Source organism: Rattus rattus, chromosome 4 (assembly GCF_011064425.1).
Source record: "Rattus rattus isolate New Zealand chromosome 4, Rrattus_CSIRO_v1, whole genome shotgun sequence".
Taxonomy (NCBI): Eukaryota; Metazoa; Chordata; class Mammalia; order Rodentia; family Muridae; genus Rattus; species Rattus rattus.
Genome location: NC_046157.1, coordinates 140,556,350 through 140,578,833, shown reverse-complemented (window position 1 = coordinate 140,578,833; position 22,484 = coordinate 140,556,350). Strand labels below are relative to the sequence as shown.

The following is a 22,484-nucleotide window of genomic DNA, read 5'->3' as shown; positions in this document are numbered from 1 at the left end:
GTCGAGAGGTGAGTTCGTTGGAGTGGCCATGACTCAGCCTCTTTCTCTAGGGAGTGACTCATTCCACATTAATAGATCCCTGCCTTTGTGGCAAGTACCACACTAAGTGCCTGGGACACAAACACAGATTTGCTGGGTCACTAACCTAGAGCAGCCCAGAGTCTGGAAAGTCTGGATATGGCATTGATTAGCAATGTTCAGACTTACAATCAACCAGGGCTCGTAAATGTTATACTTACTTGTCAAGGCCAAGCATGATTAAATACACAATTATGGGGGCTGGCTAAATAGGCAGCTAGATTGCCTGAGAAACACGAACTGCTTAGTCAGTGTTAATGCCGTCTGGCTACGTTAAGCCCTCACTGTCTTGTTTCAATATGAAGTAAAGTTTCACATGACACAACATCGTACTTTTCATGAATAAGTCCAGTGAATATTTTCTTTTATGGCTCTGCCAGAAACTCAGCTTCACGTGTGTAATCAAGACTTGCCTAGAACCCAGTCATACTTCAGCCTTCCATTCTAAATCTGCCGCCACCTCGCTGAGTGTTGGTCTCAGACTCTCGGAACTCCCTGGACCTCTTTTCTCAGTCATATATTTGTCTTGTCATCCCTTATATCCTGTAGTTGTACATGTTGTTGGAGACATTCGTTTGCACCTACGTCCTAATCCCCAGTTTGACTGAGAACCAAATCTGATTCTTAGGATGTGGTTAACCAAGTGGTTCCACCAGTCAGTGGCCAAGGCCAGTGGCATCCTTGGCCTAGTACCAAGAAGGAAAGAAAAAGCTGTCTGCTCCTCCCCACTCACCCACCCTTTCCGTGTCTCTCTTCTAATTCTAAGAAGACAGATAGATCACTGTTGACCATTTAAGAAGGGAACACTTGTCAGACCCAACCATGCTGGTACCCAGTTCTTGTGAGTTCAATAAATAAAATTCTGTTCTTTAAGCTTTCCATGTAATGGGAATTTGTATTCCCATGTAATACAAATGTTTAATATGTATTTAAAATCATGCTTGCATACATACTTATGCAAATACTACTTTATATTGATATATTTCTGCTTTATTGAGGCAATATCTCTGCCAAAATTGATGTTTCATCTCTGTTCACTTGGATGTCTGTAGACATCACCTAAATGGACTATTCTTTTTCCCTCCAATCTCATATCTAGTCTATAGAGTTTGAGGAACAAATTACATAATTATGCCATATTTTAATTTAAAATTTTCAGTGTTTCATCTAGCCTACAAAACTAAAGATTTAATATGTAGCTTCCTCAAATCTAGGGCCAAAGTCCTTGATTCGTATGTAGATCGAATAGAGCTTTGCACCCAGTTATCCCTCTTCTTACATGTTTCATTCAGGTAAAGCTGAAGGCAAGCTAAATATTGTCTGCCCTTGTCCTGTTCTTCCTAAGCCCCCCGTGTTTCATTCTTTGTTTATTTTGATTTTTTGAGACACAGCCTTACCCTTTAACCCGTCTAGCTTCATACTGTTAACCCCTTGACAAAGCTTCTAGTCCCTCTGGATCTAATCCACGTAACAGGATTTCATCCTCCCTCTCTTCTTTAATCTTTTATAGTTTTGCTCATATCTCTTCATGAAAAATAGGCATATTCTGCTATGCATCAGTCATTGATGTTTTTCTCTACAGCCCCTCCTACACCAATGGATTCTATTAAATAAACCACAGAATGAGAATGAATATTGGGTTCCAAAGAGCTAAACAAGGTTTGTTGTTTAAGTGCCACTGTAACATTCCAAAAGAAGGTTTGGAAAGATAGCTCAGTGGTTAGGAATGTGAACTCTTCTTGTAGAAGGACTCAGCTCCCAGAACCACACCGGTGGCTTACAACTGCCTGTGGCTGTAGCTCTGGGACCCTGACACCTCTGGCCATAGCTACCACAAACATACAATTAAAAATGAAAATAAATCATAGAACATAAAAACATGCATTACAAATAAACAAAAGCACTTTAACTTAAAAATAAAATTGTTTTTTAAATTCTTTATAGTTTCAATACCCCAAACTTTATTTCTAGTGTAATTTTTCCCAGGGAAAAACCGAAAAGGTAGGAAAAGTGACTTTCAGTAGACAGCTGACTTTGCTAATTGCTTGGTAACTGTTCCTGCTGTTGCCAGATTTATTCCTTGTTAGGTTTAAACAGGCTCTCATCTGTCTGATATATGTGTAATGGATGAACTGGCCATCACCATATGATTTAATGTGGACAAGAAAGCATTTCTCATTGGTTAAAAAGCTTATTCAAGCTATATAAACTAACTCTTCAAGATTAATTTGTGGCATTTCTTTTACCTTTTCGGAGAAGGGAGAGAGGACAGAAAAATGGTGATTTTAATATGCAGATGCACTATGCTGCCTGAAGGCAGATGCCAAATCCCATTGAAAAGAATTCTCTTTGAATTATGCTCAGGGGTTTGTTCAGCAAAATACTACACAAAAGTCTTGACCTGTGAGCTTGAAGTGGCAGATGTTCCCTGGTGAAGACGGAGCCTTAGGGTAACATAAATCTTCACTATTTTGTGCCTCTTTGCTCAGTAACTGGGCTGCATTTTTCTTAAGCTTCAGGTTGCTGCTGAAAAAGCAGCTGCAAATGGAAGTGTTTCCCTTAAACACAAATGAACCAACGAAGACCTCAGGATAGGTGAGATTCAGCAGTGCGGCGGCCAACAATCCTTTGTAAGGATGTTTTCATCGGATACTTTTAAATAAAGCATGTTTATGTTAAGGTGCATAAAATGATGTCTTGGGCTCTGCATGTAATTTTAGGATACTACAGGTACAGGAAAATGATCGCCACATTGAGACAGACCAGCATGCCTACCTTCTCACAGCTACCTTGTTACTTTTGTCTTGCTTGTCTTTTATATTTTATCTTTTTCCTGTATGCCTACCTTTAGGAATTACATTAGGCCTTTGAAGTTCCTCAGCTTTAGACACCATACAGTTCATCTAGCCTCTGTGTTCTTTAAAGGTAGTCACCATGATGTCCACTGGATCTCTGTTGCCCTTGTCTTGTATAACTGTGATCTTTGTATTCTTTTACTGGCATCTGTCCATTTCCCTAAGCCTCCCCTCTCTGAATGACCTAGTCTCTGGTTCTGTAAATTTAGCCTTTTATTTTTCTTGTCTTTCTTTTTTCATATTAATTTCATCTATGGAATTATGTAGCATTTTTATATATGTATACATATATGTGTATAACATCTTGCAGATTTATCATATTCCTATAACTAGTCAGGTTTAGGGGCAGGCTCATTTTCATGTGTGTGTGTGTGTGTGTGTGTGTGTGTGTGCATGTGTGTGTCTTTCTATGTGTGAAAGTTCTATGTCTAGTCATATTTTAGTGAATACTTCAGTTGTTCCCCTACATACATATATATGTATGTACTTGTTAATAATGCTGCAGTATATTAATAATATATTCATATGTATTAAAATGTATATTCTAAGTACACAAGTACAGATACCTATTGAAGGTAATAATTTTATTTGCCTTGGGATTTCTGAGTCATATGATACTTTGATTTTAATTTTGGGGTACCATGTACTATTTACCAGAATGCCTACACTACTTTACATTTCCACAAAAAGTATAAATGTGTCATGTTAATTACCTTTCTTATATCTATAATAGATGAGACTATTATCTTATCTGACTAAAGCAACTCAAGAGAAGAAGGATATATTTGGGCTCATGTCTGAGGCAAAGTATGTTGTCTGTGATAGTTCTCTCTGTGGTGACAGCAGTATATCCCACTGTTTGGTCAAACTTTGGCAAGTCAGGAAGCAGAACACTCAGGCCAAAGCCAAGCAGTTGTCATCGTTATCATAGTCGTCATCCTCTTCCTCTTCCTCCTCCTCCTTCTCCTCCTCCTCCTCCTCCTCCTCCTCCTCCTCTTCTCCTTCTTCTTCTTTTTCATGTTCCATTCCAGTGACTAGCTAGTTCACAGTCATGAAGGTTCTGCCATTTTCCAAATCAGCACCACAAACTGGGGACAGTTGTCAAACACTGGAACCCATGGGGAGACTGCAGACCAAGCCACAGCACTTTCTCTTTTGTCCACAGGCTTGGCAGTACTTGTTATCCTTAATCATCTTAATCTAAGCCATAATAACAGGTATGAGATGATACCTCATTTTGATTTTGATTTATATTCCCATGGTTAGCTATGTTGATTGCTGTTTTGTATTTATTGGTCATTTTTAGGCTTTTTTAGAAAATATTCTATTTAGTCTCTTTGTTCCTAATATAGTTGGCTTTGTTTGTTGCTTTGAGCTCTGGAATTTCTTGTAAGTTTAGTTTGTAAACCACTTACCAAACACATGATTTGAAGTGCCTTGAACCTTGAAACCTCCTTCCAGTTCCTTAAGGTTTTGGAGTCATCTGCTTTGTCAATGTGAATGCCAAGTAGTTTGTTCTCTATGCATTTCCTCTTATACAAGTTTTATAATTTCAGGTCTGAAAATTAAATTTTTAACCCACTTGAATTGATTATTATATATGGTAGAAGATAAAGGTTCATTTTGATCCCTTTGCATGTGGATATTCGGTTTTCCCAAAACCAGTTATTAGGGAGAACATCCCTTCAATGGAAATCAAATGGGACAAGGGTATGATTTTATTCCCATAAACACTCAAAAGCGTTTTCTGCTATTTCCTAATACTTAGCAAAGAATCCAAGAAATATTGAATTGAGAATGTTTGCTTATTCACCGTTTACCATACACTTCTATTCTCTGTGCTGAGCGTAAGTTTGTAGCTTCAAATACAAGGTCCGTATAATTTAAATAACATTAACATTTAAATTTGAATTTAACTTGTGCTGTCTTGAGCAGAAAATATGTAAGCCATTCTGAGGTACCACGAGATGAAAGTAGTAGTGTCAGTGAGGGGACACCCTCAAGGACAATTAGGGGTGTTTAGAATATCGTGCAATCCATGAGATACAGTCAGATTTATTTGTCTCATCTCCTGTCTCTGGAAAACTATAAAAGCGTGCATTGGAGAGTGAAGACATAGACTCTAATTAACTTAAAAGGGTGTTAAAGATACTGGAGTGTTTAACATGCTAAGGTGCTCTCAACAAGTAGTGGCCCTTGTCACATGGCCAATTTAAAACACAAATGAGCAATTCCACACAGACTTTCAGTGACTCCAAAAAAATCATGAGCCATAGTCACCTAGCATCTGAATGAAGTGGTGACGTCACGCCGGGATTCATCCTCTAATACTAAACAGCTCCTGAGCAGCTTTGTGTGCTGTACACCATGTAAACCCCAGGAAAACAGTGTCACTGCCTTACTGGGGTAAATATAAGTGTAGCATAAAAGCTGTAACTTTACCCATTTTAAATGTCAGTGCTATGACCTTAAGTACATTCATACCATTGAACAAGTTGTTGCATTAGGGTTTTGTTATGTTTTCAAGTAGATATTTGAACCCAAATCAAAATCCCTGTTTTCACGACCTCTGCTTTCCTTGTGAATGTGATTGCTTGGTCACCATGATTAATGTACACGGATATTCAGTGCCTGCTTCCTATTCTGCTATTCCCTATAGTTCGTGTGCATTGTTGTAGCCAACTCTGGACATAGGATTGTGCACATGTGTAGGAGTCACAAACACTTCCGTCCACAGACAGAGCCAGGCCCCCAGTCCTTCCCACACTCCTAGGATGGCTTCCTCTCTACAGTAGAATATATTTTCTTTCCTTAATTTTTTGCTTTTAACAAATTTTTAATTTCTCTATTTTTCCTTTGCATATGTACTGTTAAAACTTTAAAAGCTGCCGGTGATGATGCACATCTTTAATCCCAACACTCAGGAAACAAAGGCAGGATATCTCTGTTAGGTTCAAGGCCAGCCTGGTCTTCAGAGTGAGTTCCAGGACAGCCAGGACTACACGGAGTTTGCTTTTCTCAACCAAATCAAACCAAACCAAACCAAATCAAACCAAACCAAGCCACACCAAATGGAGTTTTAGAAACTATCAGCTAGTAGAGAAATCTTTAGATCAATGATTCTCAACCCGGGGATCACAAGTCTTTGAAAAACCCCTATCCCCAAAAATTTTAACATTATGATTCCTAACAGTAGCAAAATTACAGTTATGAAGTATCAATGAAATAATGTTATGGATAGGGGTCACAACAATATGAAAAACTGTATTAAAGGGCCAGAGCATTAGGAAGGTTGTGAACCACCGTTTTGTTTAGTTCATATGTTAAGTATTTATATACTGGTAGTTTAGTGATTTGAAATAATAATATACATGGGTTAAAAGAAAATGATTTTTATTTGGTTCTAGAAACCTCACAGTACCTTACTACTGGGATGTGTCCCTGTTAGTTGTTGTCTAGTTCTTAGCCTATGGTCTCATTAGACACAGTCACCTTTTATTTCTTATTGCACATTGTTTTTATGTATTGCCATGTGTCTCCAAATGTCTTGATAACCCCATCCTTATAAAGCTGTGATGTCATTGATGGTGCCTAAGGGATTTTTTTTTTTATGTTGAACATACTTTCTCATTTCTTTGTTGAGTTTAATTGGCACAGTTGAAAACATGCATACTTGCGGGATTGTTGGCTTTATTCAGATTTAGAATTTTATATCAGAGTAAAATAATATCAGATGTCTGGAGATAGATGCACTATTCTTTAAAGCCCCTGATAATGTACCTTTAAAAAACATTTCATCAGGGGCAATAGGGAGGAATCGGGGGGAAGAGACAGGGATTGGATTTAATTCAAAATGTATTATATGTATGTGTAAAATTCTCAAACAGTAGAATGTCAACTGATTTATTTACCCCTCTTTCAGTATATATATATATATATATATATTTATATATATGTATATATATGTATATATATATGGTGTATGAGTACACAGTAGTTGTTTAGACACACCAGAAGAGGGCATCAGACCCCATTACAGATGATTGTGAGCCACCATGTTTCTGGGAACTGAACTCAGGACCTCTGGAAGAGTACTCAGTGCTCTTAACCGCTGAGCCATCTCTCCATTACCCTTCCTTCAATTCTTCTATGAAGAAACCACTATAATCCTTAAGATGCACAACAATTCTGTGTTGGTTATGTGCTTTGTCGCTGCTCGTTGGTGTTTCTCTTGTACGTCTTTGTGCTTTTCTTTCTATTAAACCACGATTGTTAGATGTGAACGTAGTGCATAGACGAGGCTTAAACATCTGATAATGAAACATTTCTGACATGTAGGCATATGTGAACTTCCAGTCAGTAAGTACAGATGATTCTAGAAGCTAACGAGTTTTCAAACTAGAGTCACTGTTATGAATACTTTTTGAAGCAAGTTGGGAATTTCATTTTTGCCATTCGTTTTAGTTCTCTCTTTGCTCGTCCAGATGACAGGCTGATTTTCACCACAAACTCTTTGAAAAATTGTTTTCCCCTCAATTCCCCTTCTTTGTCCCTGTCCTCCTCCGACAGACAGTGTGCTTTACCACGAATTTGCGTCTCAGCATATTTTAATGGCCAGGCTTATGCACAGGGGACCAATGAGAAGACTGATAAATTGCCGATAGAATTGCCTTCTTTGACCTTGACTACCTTTGGACTGATTGATGGTCCTGGACTAAAGATCTACAGACTCTCTGTTGGTATTAAATCAGATTAAAGATCTGTCCTAGACGGTCCAGGCTGTTATAACAAACATATTGTGGAAGGTGTGGCTTATAAACAATAGAAGTTTATTTCCCAAGCTCAGGAGGCTGAAAACACCAAGGTCATTAATTCAGGGATTGATGAGGTTTGGTTCTGTGTAGATAGATGGCTGCTACCTTGCTGTCCTTACCTGGCAGAAGGAACAAAGGAGCTTCTATGTTGTAATTTCTATAAGGACACTAGTCTCCGTTTATTTCTGAATTTCTCATGCATGATCATACAGTTGTCTCCAGTACCCATCACATCTCAGCATTGGGATGAGGTGGGCGGTAAATAGAAAATATAAGGCAAGGTCCAAATGAGTTGATTTAATTACTAAGAAAATAATCAGGGCAAATGGTGGTATCTTACAAGTCAAATGTGGATGTTTTAGACTATATGCTTAAGAATTCTTTAAATGCTGAAAGCAAAGATAGGAACTAATTTTGACATTTATTACATGTTTTGAAAATGAAACCTAAAATTTACTGTGAATTTACAATGTTTTTTTGTATACAAGCAGGGTATGTTGTGAAGCAATCCCTACCAGCCAGTACATTTTAGGGCAGGCCTTCCTCGGTAGACAAAGAAAGGCTGACTTACCCGAATGATTTAATCTAAGGGTGTTATTTCTTTTCTTTTCCTTTTAGATTTTTATTGATCCAAACCAACCTATATTGTGACTGCTGGCAAGAATTAAGGTCAGTGCTATGCTCATATTGATTGTGAACAAGCTTAAGAAAGCTTTCATAACGGCTTTTTGAGTCTTTAGCTTGCTGGTGCAGGATATTCTGGCAAAGGTGTGACCAAGAGCAGGGTCAAGTATGAACTGTATATATCACACTGTGGCTCACTAATAAACTCGGTTCTCGGCAGTGTTTATTTTATATTACTTTGTTTATTGAATGTCTTACCTCTGTCACCTCACTAGCTAAGTTTCGGTGAAATAAAAGCACCATCATTTTAGTTCCTTAAAAGAATTAAACAAAGACTGGCTTATATTTTAAAGGATGATTTACTTCTCTGAGTTATACAGGAAAACACATTTAGTTCCTCAATTTGGTCTTCAAATGGAACGCGTTACAAAAGGGGAGCAGAGTTGAAAGTGCATTTGTGAATCACTAATGTTAATTAACGAGCAGAATGTTAAGAAGTCGTTTCTTTGTTCTGTTTTCTCATTAGCTGGCTTTTATAAGCCACTCTAAACAGCTTCAACGAGGTTGGAGTAATACCAGAGCCTTAGAGGTCCCTCACACAGATGGGCTTGGGGATCCATTTGTCCCCTCTATTTTCTTCTCTAGGACAGGAATTTGGAATTAAAAATAAATTTATAAGCTAAGCCCTGAAGGCAACGAGGATTTTCATTGCTCATAAAGAGCAGAACTCCAGGTGTTGCTAGATTTGTGCATGGGCTTTTTGTTAAAGAGTAACATAAAGAAAACACTGGGTTTTCATTCATGCTTACATTAATCAAGAATTTCCATTCTGAACTTTGAATTTAACTCTTTAAGCCAAAGTGCCTAATAGAGCAAACACACAGTCAATAAGTACTTTTTATGGCCACAATTCTGATGTTACTATCCTGTTGCCAGTAAAGCACACACACACACAGACATACACACACACACACACACACACACACACACACACACACACACATTCACACACACACACACACACACACATTCATACACACACACATTCACACACATACACATACACATTCACACACAGACACACACACAGACACACAGACACACACAGGGACAGATAGACACACACACACACATGCACACACACCCATACTCCCTCCATCAGATGAATGGGTACTATTATTTCTCTTTTTTCTTTTTCATGTACATATGGTGCTTTCCTGTTCCTAAATTGTCTAAATTAAATAAATAAAACCTGTTGGATTTATGCCTATTGGTAGTTACCTATTTAATAAAGAAAAAAGTAGGGTAGATGTTTCCTCAGGATGATTTAAAGTCCATTTGTAAATCATGTTACTTTGTATTTGACATACTTTTGAGTTGGAATAAGCACTGACATACTTAACTTAGCCTGGCATCTTTCAAAATCACTCCTGAGAGTGGCCTAAGTGAATGTATATGTATTCAAATATATATTTCTAATTTGTTATCATGATTATTAATGAACACTGACAATGTCATATATGTACCTAATACATACAATTGCTCATCTCCCACCCTCTCTTAGCGTCTTTCCACCCTCCTTGCCTACACATCTCTTCCTCACATTCTGGTCTAATTCTTTCGTGACCCACCAAGTTTAGCACACCAGTCTATGTGGCCATGCATTTGGAGCTATCGCTTGGAGCTTGGGGGGGCAGGTCAGTGGCAGATGCACAGGTGAAAACAGTGACCCGACTTTCTCCAAAATCAATCAATAGTCAATGGCCCTGTAAGTCATTCCACCATCCATGACAGACTGTGCAAAGAGCTAGCCTTGTTCAGGCCCTGTTCATGACTTCAATGGCCATGTTCAACCTAGAGAATAGCATTTCAGAGCCTTTCTGCAGGCTGCTTGCTTCGTAAAATCTTCTAGGACCCTTAGATACTTACTGTCAGCATCTTGGCAGCCATGACTCTGAACTCACCTTCATTCACTGCAAAAAGAGGCATCTGGGATTGAGACTGACAGAAGCATCTGTCTCTGTGTATAATGTATATATTTAGAAGACACATTGATGTTTATGTCACTTTAGCTCAAGAAAAGTTCTTCCTTGGGCCTATGACCTTCCCAGACATTGTTGTTGACTTGGAGGTCTAGGCTACAGATTCAGTCAGGGGCTCTTGGTTTTCACCATAGCTCTTTTCCAGTTTTGAACAGGTGAGTTATTCTTGAATAGCAGCTTGGTTTTATAGACCACAGGGGTCACAGTTGGGTACAGCTATCAAAGGGGCACTTCACTGGAAACTGCCTGTACCACACCTCCCACACTTTGAAAATTAGCCATCAAGGAAGAAATGTCCAGCTCAGGTCTGGCTTGTATCTCTTACAGCAGCTTGTTTCTCTTATAGCTAAGGTGGGTCTACGAAATAGGGTTTCATCCTCTAGTTCTTGTGGACAACTGAGAAGACGCACAAAAACCTTCACTGTATGGAGTGGGGAGATCTGGCACCTTCCAAACCAACAATTCTCATGGTAGCATAACATCTCTGGTACTCTAATTTTGCTTAGTAACCTACTGCATCTGGAGCAGCATGATCTCACCATGCAGGGTGTCTGCATTCAATCCCTAATTACATCTTTCTACCCACCCCTTACTACCCACTGCAGTTTTTGCTATCTACATCCCATTAGACCTGGCATATAGAAAGTAGTCTACAGAGCTTTGCCAGGTATCTGTGTTTGCATCAGGAATGGTTTCGATGCTCAATCTTATCCTCTGGTCCATTCAGTTGTCTCACTGTAGTATCCAAATGGAGATTTGAAATCTCCTTATGTTCTGACTACTTTTCTGGAAGAAAAACTATGAAAGATAAAAATTTTTGTCAAGAAAAGAAAGAAGTAGTGCACAAAGTCAATCTGATTTTCTACCCACCATCAATATCAAGGGTTTCCTTTGTAAGAACATGGATATTGTGTGTTTTACCAAGATGTGAAAGGTTAGAATAACGTATATGCTGAGATAAATATGCATCCCATCAGATGGACGCCTATTTAAATCTCTATTATCAGGCCTTGCTAATTGAGAATGAAGAAATTTTAGAACAAGTTTGATATTGTATAAAAGCAGCTAGACATAGGAAGACTTTAAAAAGTAATTTGACTCATCAAAAACAATAGAGTAGTGGGTTTGTTTATTTGTTTGAGACAAAGGGTTATATAGCTTAGGCTGGCCTTTTATTATGTAGTTGACAGTGGCCTTGAACTCCTTATCTTTCTGCCTCTACCCCAGAAATGCTGGTATTAACATGTGAGACCTTGAAGCGCAGTGTTACTGAATGTATACTGGGAAGATATTTTAAATCATCTAGAATTATTGTATGAGGGAATTGACATGAGGTCCATACAGAAAGTGAGACTGCAAACTAGACAGGGCTTCTTTGCAACAATTTAGAGCATAGTTTTGCCTCTAATTTTTTTATTTTTATAATTAATAGTGCTGCCCGTGGGTTTTTGTCTTATATGTTGTTTTTACTCAAACTTTTTATTTTAGTTGAGTTTTACTTTTAAAAAAGTTTTCTCTAAAGTTAAACTTGCATTTTGTAACTTCCAGTTTGTTGAAAGTAGGATTTTAAATATAGTTTATCCTATGAAAACCTCATAATTCACTCCTTCTCCATTGCTGGATAGAGATCTGTAATACCTTACTTTAAATAATACTGTTATGATTATCCTTCTACTCAGAGGGTTATTCCATTATTGTATTTAATATCATTTTTTAAATTCTATAATCTAAGGAAATGATTGTCTTTTAAAGTGGCAAACATGCTTTGAAAGTAACTCACAGGATTCTGATAGCACTGAGCACCTCATTGGTGGCATTTTTCATATAAATTTTATCATTTCAATGATGGCGTTAAAATGAAGGCTTAATATTACCTCTCAAATTGGCAAGAAATGGTGATTTCTAATGTGGGTGTGTCTGTGTTTCATGGTGTGGATGCATATGTGTATATATGCATGTGGGAGGCAGAGAACAACCCCAGGTATTATTCCCTGGGCAGTCCATCTTACTTTGAGGTCTTTTATTGTTCTGGACAGGAATAGGTTAAGATAACTGGCCAAAAAGTAGCAGTGATACCCCTGCCTCCACCTTCCTGGCAGCAGGATTACAAGAATGACCGTGTTCAGCTTTTGTGCAGGGCTCCTGGTGATCAGGTTCCCATGCGTACAGTACAAGCTCTTTACCATCTCCCCATCCATGTCCACAGACCCAGTGGTTTCTTACTTTTTAACTAATGTAAATAAAAAGTAGGAAATAGTTTCCTATTAAGGAAGAGTCATGAGGTAGTAAATATTAATCAGAAGAGCGTAACTTTCATTTCATATAACTGAACTTTCACTTATATATAACTAAACAATGTTAATTTTACTAACTTTGTGCCTTTCTACTTCAAAGATTGTCCAAATTATGCTGCTTATGTCACAGTTATATTGTCTGGAATTTAAATGTCATAAATATAGACAACAATGTTTGTTTTGTCATAGTTCCTCAGAGAAGGGACTCAAGAACCATTACAAATGGAGGAATGACAGCTAGGACCTCCATGTAATTGAAATGTTTTTCTACATGAGCTGTACAAGTTAGCACACTATTCTGAAAATCTTAGGAATATTTCAAGAATTAATATTACTATTAAAAACCTTAAAGAGATAGGTCATAGTATTTTTAACAAGTAATTTTAAGATTTTTTTCCTTATTGTTTAAAAATAATCATCTTTCTTTCTAAATTGGTACTGTCACTTACTTTATAAAGTGTAAGGATAAAAGGAAACTATTATTGTATGTCAAGGCATCTTAATCTTTGTCCACTCTGACCCCCTTTCATCCAAGAAATTTTTATGTTCCTCTGGTTATACAAAAGAGGTATACTAGTAAAACATTTACTGGTTTGAAATCAAAAGAAATTTAATTAGGACACTTATTTTGTTATACCTATAATTGTGGCCTTTTACTAAAGAGTACAACAAATTTACATGTTAATGAGATGGTCATGCCTAGTTTTACATGAATAATTAAACCTTGGCGCAGTATATGATACTCTGGGATATAGATTTTCTTCACCGCTCTTTAGAGTTTATCTGTACTTTACAATACAATATTAAGAGTGCCACATCACCTAAAGACCTACTACAAACAGCAAGGAGCATATCAGAAAATGCCGGCAGTTATTACCTAATCCCAAGCCAGAATTTATTTAATGACTTTGTATAAATTTAAAATTAAATTAACAACTCAAGCAGCAATTTTTACAATCCAACGTTCTAACACAGTATGATGTGAAGCTATAGTAATTTGATGCGTGCTGAGGCATAGTGGTAGGGAAATATTAATAGCCTCTGGTTTCTGTAATTATGTTTCTATAAGAACGAAGACTTTCTCAACAGAGGCCTTGCTGCAACCCGGGACATGCAGAGGGCTCAACTCAAAGCCAGTGTTCCAGAAAACACATTTTGACTTTGCAGACTATGAAGGTGCACACCGTGGAAAGTGCACATGTACTGTGTTCTGAACCAAGATTGCAGTGAATTCATATGACTCAACACAGACACTGACAGATTCAGAACCTATTTGACATTGAATTGAATTCTAATCATTGTGTATTCAGATACCTTTTTCAATTGTCAAACATTTGTAGTTCCCACATTAAGTTATACCCACCCCATGTGGTTTCATAAGTTTGCTATCTTTTGACCACATTTTTTCTTCATTGTATACATGAACAGGCATTAAACTTCCCCTAATGATGTCAAGTAAATCTCTCTCTCTCTCTCTCTCTCTCTCTCTCTCTCTCTCTCTCTCTCTCTCTCTGTGTGTGTGTGTGTGTGTGTGTGTGTGTGTGTGTGTGTGTGTGTGTGTGTGTTTGTGTATTTCCATTGAAACCCACCTTCTACTCTTAAAGACAGAAAATGTCTTTGGGATTAACAGCTGATGATCAGAGTGCATTGCTTCACAAGAGCATCTCAACGTTTTGAGGACAACCTCCCCTCCCTGTGTGACTGGGTTTGGTTAAAGCACTTGTGTTAGAGGTTAGAAGATATTGTGATGTCTTCGGCCTTTGAATCCTTAGTTTTTGTTTTTGTTTTTTTTTTTACTCTGAGTGTATCAGTAATAACTATACAAAGTTATTGACAAAAGGCTTGATTGTGATCCCATGTTCCAGAATAGTCTGGGCTTTGTTTCATTTGTCTGTGTTGGCTTAGTTTTTGCTGCTTCATGACCTCTGATGCCTTCTGCATGTAGCCTGCTGAGTGGTCCTGGTTAAATATATCACCTGGAAAATTGGAACTACATCAACTTAGACTTCATATGTCAACAAAATGAGGTGTCATATTACTGGGAATCTTAAAGCATAACTTTTCTATGGCCTTTAAAAAAAATCTCTAGCAAAAGCATTTTCTTTTCCTAGATTTTATACAATAAATTCTCATGCTTCTCTTAAGACAGGAAATAAAATTAATGTGGATCTTAAGATGGATTGTTATGGAAAATTCTAAAATATATGAATGAAATGATATTGTTTATGTCCAGAAAGTAATTTCTCCATGCTGTGCTGTGATACTCTTCCTCTCTTTCAACCCTGCCATCCTCTTTCTATCCTCCTGTGTTTCTATCCTCCAGAGCATAGTGAGAGATTATAGACCAAGTTAGAGCAACTAGTTAATAGCTACAGTACTGGAGAAAATGGTAGTTCCTCTCCAAGCCAAACTTAACTGCCAGTAGTCCCCTCATGGAGAACTGGGTCTTCATAGATTTATTTCCTACCCAAGATAACATGAATCTGGGCCCAGTTGAATGCAGGTTGGGAGAGCATAACCTCAGTTGCAGTGATGTCATAGAGTAGTGACTGTGTTATATCCTGTAGTCATCTTTGACTGTATATCTCACTGTCCTCTGACTCTTATATCTTACTTTTAGAGATGGAGTCTCTTAGTCCACCAGTTTAGTTAGGCTTTCAGGCCAACCAATTTTACAGCTCTCCTTGACTTTGCATCATGATCCCTGGGGTTATAGAATACACTATTGGGCCCATTTTACAGAGGTGCTGCGGACTTGAACTTAGTTCCTCATATTTCATAGCAAGAGCTGTGCTAAACAACACATCGTCACCCCAGTTCTGGTAAGATATTCTGTATCATAGTCATTCACAAGTTAACTAGCATGTCACCCAAGGGGTGTGTGTGTGTGTGTGTGTGTGTGTGTGTGTGTGCGTGTATGTGTGTGTGTGTACATACCTATATATATATATATATGTGTGTGTGTGTGTATGTATATATATGTATATATATATATATGTGTATATATATGTATGTATATTTCTAATTACTATAGGAATGGAGAATAGGGTTGTCTTAGTGTTCTATTAGAGAGCTGTATTGCTTTGAGCCATCTTGATTCAGGATGAAATGCCACAAGCTCCCCAGTAAACCTCCCAACACTGTCTTGGGAAGGAGCTACGTTTCTCCTCCAGCATGCTTCATGTCTTCACACGTCTCTCCCAGCACTTAACTCCTGCATCGTTCCCTTCTGTCATGACTATTTCCAGCAACGCCTGATCCCCGAAGCAACCACTAGGCTATTTGAGGAGTGCTGGTATCCTAACCCTCTGTACTTTGCTCTGGTAGAGCCTTCCAGAAGTTGATATTTCAGAAATATCTATGTAATAAACTGTAAATATGTCAAGTAATAAACAATTTCATAACATATCTATAAACTAGAGAACACCTATATGTTTCTTTGCATATGTTAGAGTAATCATTTTCTTATTTATTCTGCCCCTTTGTACTACAAAAGTTGTGCTGATAGATAGATAGATAGGTAGATAGATAGATAGATAGATAGATAGATAGATAGATAGATAGATAGATAGACTGACTTTAAGGAATAATCACTCCCCCCTCAAAATTCGAATCAGCATTGCTAAAATGTTTATTTTGGAACTGATACACATAATCATTAGTTCCCACTTGCATGAGCGATGTGCAGCTGCTAGAGTCACACTGCAAACACTCAATAGTCCTAGGAGCGTTTGTATTCCTATGCAGCTTCCTGAAATATGAGCTGTCATAGACATGCATTTTCAATTTTTATTTACTTATTTATTTTAATATATGGTCTCTGAATGTAGCTCAACCTGGCCTGAACTTGTGAACTTGTGATGTTCCTGCTTCAGCATCCCAAGTACAGAATCAATGCTGGGAGCCCCAAGACCTCTTTCTTCTTTCTCTTCCTCTTCATCTTCTTCCTCTTCTTCATCTTCCTCTCCTGCTACTCCTCTTCCTCCTCCTCTTACTCCATCTCCTTCTCTTCCTTCTCCTCCTCCTTCTTTTTGAGGTAGATTTTTGTTTTTGTTTTTCCTCCTGCTGACATTTTAACTGGGCCTCCAAGATGGATCAGCCAGAAAAGGCACTTGTCACCATTTCTGACAACATGATTTTCCTTCCTGGGGACTCCTGTGGTAGAATGAGAGAACTGACTCCCATGTGTTCTCTGACATCCATGATTGAGCTCTGGTATAAAACAACAATGAAACAGAACAACCCTCACAGCAAGGAACGAGCTAATGATGCGACTGAGGCAGAAGACAGTGCCAGTGATGTGGGAGAGGCTGACAGTCTTACCATTACTGCTCATCTCTGTATATGACCTACTCAAGAACTTCATGAATATAAGCCCCGGAAATTGCTCCCTTTTTGATAGTTTTGACACAGCGAGGAAGGAAGCTGTTGACATCATAGAATATAAAAACATTACCCACTGGAAATATTTTGGTTTTTTTCCATAGATATTTTAGTAGATAGAGAAAATAGTAGTCTAGCTGATTCCTTTTTCCTTAAGTAGACGTAGTATGAAGTGACCACAAAAGACAGCCCTGTGGAATCATGTCCATACTGACTAAGAGCTTATGAGACCAGTGCTGCAGGTTTGATGTACTGGACAGCTAATCTTTATCCTTACATTTATCCGAAAGGAAGGATAGCATTTCACTGAATAATTCAGCTAAGTTTTTTGACTTAAATTTGCCTTGTATTACCTTAGGGCAGTTTAGGTAGCAAAGAGGCAGATTTCCTACTTATGTAAGAAACCCTTCCATTTAGAAATCGCTTGCCTTTTCTCCCTCTTACTGAAAAGTTAGAATTTATATTTTTGAAGGGCTGTGTTCATTATTGCTGCTCTGCTCCCATACATCTGCATGACCTTTGTTTAACCTTTGTAGTCACTTCAGGATAGAAAATGAGGATTTGTTCACCTGAAGATTATAATTATATAGTACATATTTATCATAAGTAGTAGGTGATGCACAGACAATAGATGATTAGATGGAGGATGGATAAATAGTTATTTTAGTAGATAGATGGGAACAGTGAGTGATGAAAAATCTTTATTTCTGTAACTACTTTTTACCTCATTTCGGCAGAGGGTGAAATTCTCTTCCTTTTCTTAAGGAAAATCCAGCCAGTAATTTAAAAACATAAAAGCATTAGTTGAAAAGCTCTTGTTATGCACAAGGAATCAGTGTGGCCTGGATTTCATTCTGTGACATTACATAGCACTTTGGAGTCTTGGCTCAACTTACTTTCTTCCTATCACTTCAGGTTTACTTAGAGAAGAGCCGCATTATAAGAAGCATCAAGTGTATCATACATAAGTCTCCATGTCTGTGTTCCTCTACCATGCCATCTCTCCTCTTTTAAGAAGTGTATGCCTGTCAAGTAAGATTTCTCTTCCAAAGATGGAGCAAGTGGTCCTTGAAGCATGAATTTGAAATTGGAGATAAGGGTTTGGAACTTTTGTTTGATTGTCTTCATTTTATGAATAGAAAGACTTAGTCACACAACCAAATATAATTTCTATAACACATTATTCTGCGGCATGAAACAGCTTATAAAAATTTAGAAAAGATCATTATAGAATAAAAATAAATAGAAAAAGACATATTTACCCAACTGTAGTTGCTTGCTTATAATATGCATGTATGAATCATTCTGGGATGGCTTAAGTTAGAAAATAGAGATCTTTGGCGTGATCAACCCAAGGACGCTTTTCATCTTTCTACTTAAAGAAAACTTTGACTGTAGGAGGGAAACCAGTTCTAGCTTTTCTGTTTCCACTAATCCCCATGTCCTACAAGCTCATTAGCATTTCAAGAAACATCGATAGTTTCATCTTTAAGGAAATGTAAACCATCCATTACAAATACCATCTCCAGCATAGAGAATGAACTAAAATATGATATTAAAGAGGGAATGGTGTTTTCATGGAGAAGCATCTGGAGGTCACAATTTTGATAATTAATAAAAGTAAGAATAAGAACACCATCTTATCCTGTCAATTTTTTTTTGTGGGTTTCTTCTTTTTATTGTTTAGTTATGTTAGATAAATTTGAAAAAAATGAGCCTGCTAGCAGGATGTTTTACTTAATGAGCAGCTTAATAGCTACGAACCCTTTCCAATTTCACTTTAACTTGCTATTATCTCTAAGGATGGATGCCTGTTTGAGACCATCTGGTTATAACATTACAGGGGAGGACCTTGGGACTTGGCAGATCCCTAGGGGTTTTCTACCAGTTTTATATATTTGAAAATTAAGGTGTAAATCTTTTTCTATTAGTGACCCAAATGAAGCATGTACAAGTGTCCAATTAGCCACTAAAGTTAATGAACAGACATTACATTTACATATTCAAAGTTAGCTATTGTTTAGACATTCAATGGATTGCTTCACATGAATGTTGAACAACATAAGAAATTCATCGTTCCACATTCATGATGACTTCAATTACCTTCAAACATTCCATAGTGGTTGACTGGTCATATATCTATTAGAATTATCTATCCCAAAGGATTTAAACAAATTTACTGTCCTCTATAAAATATCTTCCTCCCTCTTCCTGCTGACCTGGAATTTCGACTGTGTTCCTTTGACTTTGTAGGGACGGAGTAAATATTGGCTATTTTATATTTTCACATCTGAGCACCTTTGTTAAACTTTCTAATTTTCTTTTTATCAAAGATGCCCAGGAGCAAAAAAAGTTTTAATGTTATTTTTACAAAGTCAGAGCATACTCATGTTTTGTATATGTATGAGCAGGATGTAGAAGTCAAACACAACATGTAGCAACAAACTATAGTAAAAAAGAAGCATGATATGACTTTCTATCACAATCTGTGAAACATAAAAAGGTCTTAGAAGGTGGTTATTTTCATTTGGTTTTTTTTTCCCCCCAAAAAAAAGCCTTAAACAAATATTTTCTACTTAATCAAGTAGCATTTTCTCCTCTAACTATACGCTGTGGTTTACTCAGAGATAAAATTAGATGCTCAGTACCGATCCACATGACTTTTACCATGTATCTGCATTTCATCATGACCATAAATAGTATCTTACTCAAATTGTCAGACAACGTAACCGAATGTAGGAGTCACTAGATAGCATGACCTCACACAGAGGTACAGAAGTGAAGAAAAGATGAAGGGCAGCACTGCGGACGGAAGGAGAAGATGAGAGAAGAATCAACTCACAAAGAGTGATAAGGTAACGAGTACACATTTAGCATGGAACATTAGGAATTCTTTATGTTGTTCAACAGTATATAAAATCCGAAGGTAGGAACCGCTTTGTACACAGTGGTCCTGGGCACACGGTCAATGCCTGAAGACTGACAGAATTTTATTTTACTGTTTAATGAACAATAGCCCATCTTGTTGACTATAACAATACTATAGTAATAGAAAATGCATTGGTAGGTTCAGAAAAGAAGCCAATGCTTCCCTCCAGAAGATACAGTTTATTAGAAGGAAGGGCATGGAGGTCGTGATGGGAAGAAGAGGAATACACAGCTTCAGAGCACCACCCTCATCTCAACCCAAGGATCCAAGAAAGGTAGAACCTATGGACGCTTCAGAAGCCCCTGCTCACTGATACTTTACAGTCTTAAAGGGAAAGGAACTAATGCACGAGAACGGTGGCAAATGCATGAGGATTCACTGAAATGCTAAGGGTAGGCATCATTTTGCCAGGCTATACAGAGAAGATGTAATTAGCTGTGACTTAGGAAGACTACGTTTTAGAGAATATTTCAGTAGGACCTTTAAAAGCAAACAGAATGAAAATAGGCACAAGAGAGAAGGGATGGTTGTGAAAAGTACTTGAGGGAGTCTGAGGATGCCTAGCATAGAGGAAGGAACGAGGCAGGAAGCTGGCAGTACCAAACAGGTATATCGTGAGCTCAGTTCCTGTCTCTTTCCTTATCCCTTAACGTTCGTGAACCTTTGCTGAACTGCTCTTGTGGATGCCTATTTTCTATATCAATGTGAGCAGAAAATGAGCCCATATGAAGAATTTGCATGCTCTGTGCACAGAATAGTCACAAACAAAAATGTTACTGTGGATGTCAGTTCCAACAGCCGCCATGTATGTATGTATGTATGTATGTATGTATGTATCTATGTATGTATATGTATGTATATGTGCTTATACATATATGTGTATATATACATATGCATTTATATATATGTAAATAAACTTAGATTTTATGAAAAGAAAGTAAAATATCAGTATTTTAATATGTGAAAACTAAGTATTCCAGTTAGTGCATATTTATTTTATCACAGCATTAGTATATCAAATTTTTTATAGGCACAGGAAGATATGAGAATAAAATGAACTGCTATACCTCTTCTTAAAATTTCAAATGGGAAAATTTGAATTTACAATCTTCTAAAAAAATCTCGAAGGGCTCCTTCCCAGGGGAAAGGATTAATTGGAATGTAAAGTTGCAGGAGAAATACATGATTGAAACTAAAATCTTTAGACCATGCAAACCTCTTCACAGAGATAGTACTAGAAAAATAGAACACATGGTTTTTAGTATGTTTTATTTTCTTTTGTTTCAGGTCAAAAAAGCATTAAACCAGAATACATCGCACATACCACACAACTTGCTAAGAGACTACAGAGAAGAAAATTCCAATCTTTAACACATCCCAAGCAAACATCACACATTAAGTACAGTAACTAGCCCACATTGAGTCTCTCAGCGCTACCCAAAAATCTAGTAACAGGGAGTGACCATCTGTTAGCCAATTGGCTTTTATGAGGGAAAAGTAAACATCTTGTTCTTTAAAAAGGTTTATTTTTATTTTTAAATTTGTGTGTGTGTGTGTGTGTGTGTGTGTGTGTGTGTGTGTCCTATGGAGGGGGCAGAAGTGTTAGATTTCCTGGAGATGAGGTTACAGAGAATTGTGAGCTGCCTGACATGGGTGGGTACTTGGAGCCAAGCTCAGGTCCTCTGGAAGAGCAGTGCATACTCTTAAGCACCGAGCCATCATCTCTCTAACCCACATCTTATACTTTTATGTCAGACAGTAGAAAACTGATCTGTAGCTTGAAGCCAAGGAGCCCACCTCAGGTCATCACTCCAAGGGAGCTGAGAGGTTGAGAAGGGCCTTTCTTTATCCAACTTATACACACCGGGAAAGGGATAAGAAGAAAATCTTAAAGAAAAGTAGGCATGTTCTATTACATTTTATCTCTGACTCCCGAACCAATGTGTTACTCTTTAACTGGTGTGATGTAAAATGAACCAAGTAATCGGTTCCTGAGAAAAGTGCTCTATGATCAGTCTGTGTCTTTGAATATTTCTAGTGGGTTCTAAAAACAAAGATAAGTGTAGGAAGTGAGGAGTCAAATTATCGCTCTCCAATGGCCTGAGTGCTGCCCCTGTTCCTGGGATGGAGCCACAGCAAGCTTTGAGGGGGAAGGAGACCTCCCTGGGAAGAGTGGAAGGGATAGCATGAAAGAACTTAATGGACTCTGAAAATGTGCCTATGAATGGACATTCACAGCCCTTTGCCACTTTTCACTTAAACTCAGCTTTAAGATCTGCTGTTCCTGTTGAAATGCTAATGCCTGGCCATCTGCCCTTTCCTTAAATAAATAAAAATACATAAAAAAAAAAGAAAAACCCAGCGGGAGCATGCTGAAGGTCATGCGACCCCAATCACTGCCATTATGAGCTTTCTGTCAGTAATCAGTCAAGTTGTGGCCAGGGTGAGCATCTGCTGATGATGCC

General features: G+C 37.7%; 1 protein-coding gene across 1 annotated transcript in view; it reads left to right on the top strand.

The window, feature by feature from the left end:
- Positions 1 to 22,484, top strand: part of Map2 (microtubule associated protein 2) — a 258,927-nt gene that overhangs the window by 62,146 nt on the left and 174,297 nt on the right. Inside the window, 1 exon segment of the mRNA XM_032901293.1 lies at positions 8,366 to 8,416. The gene's annotated coding sequence lies outside the window, so the exon portion shown is untranslated.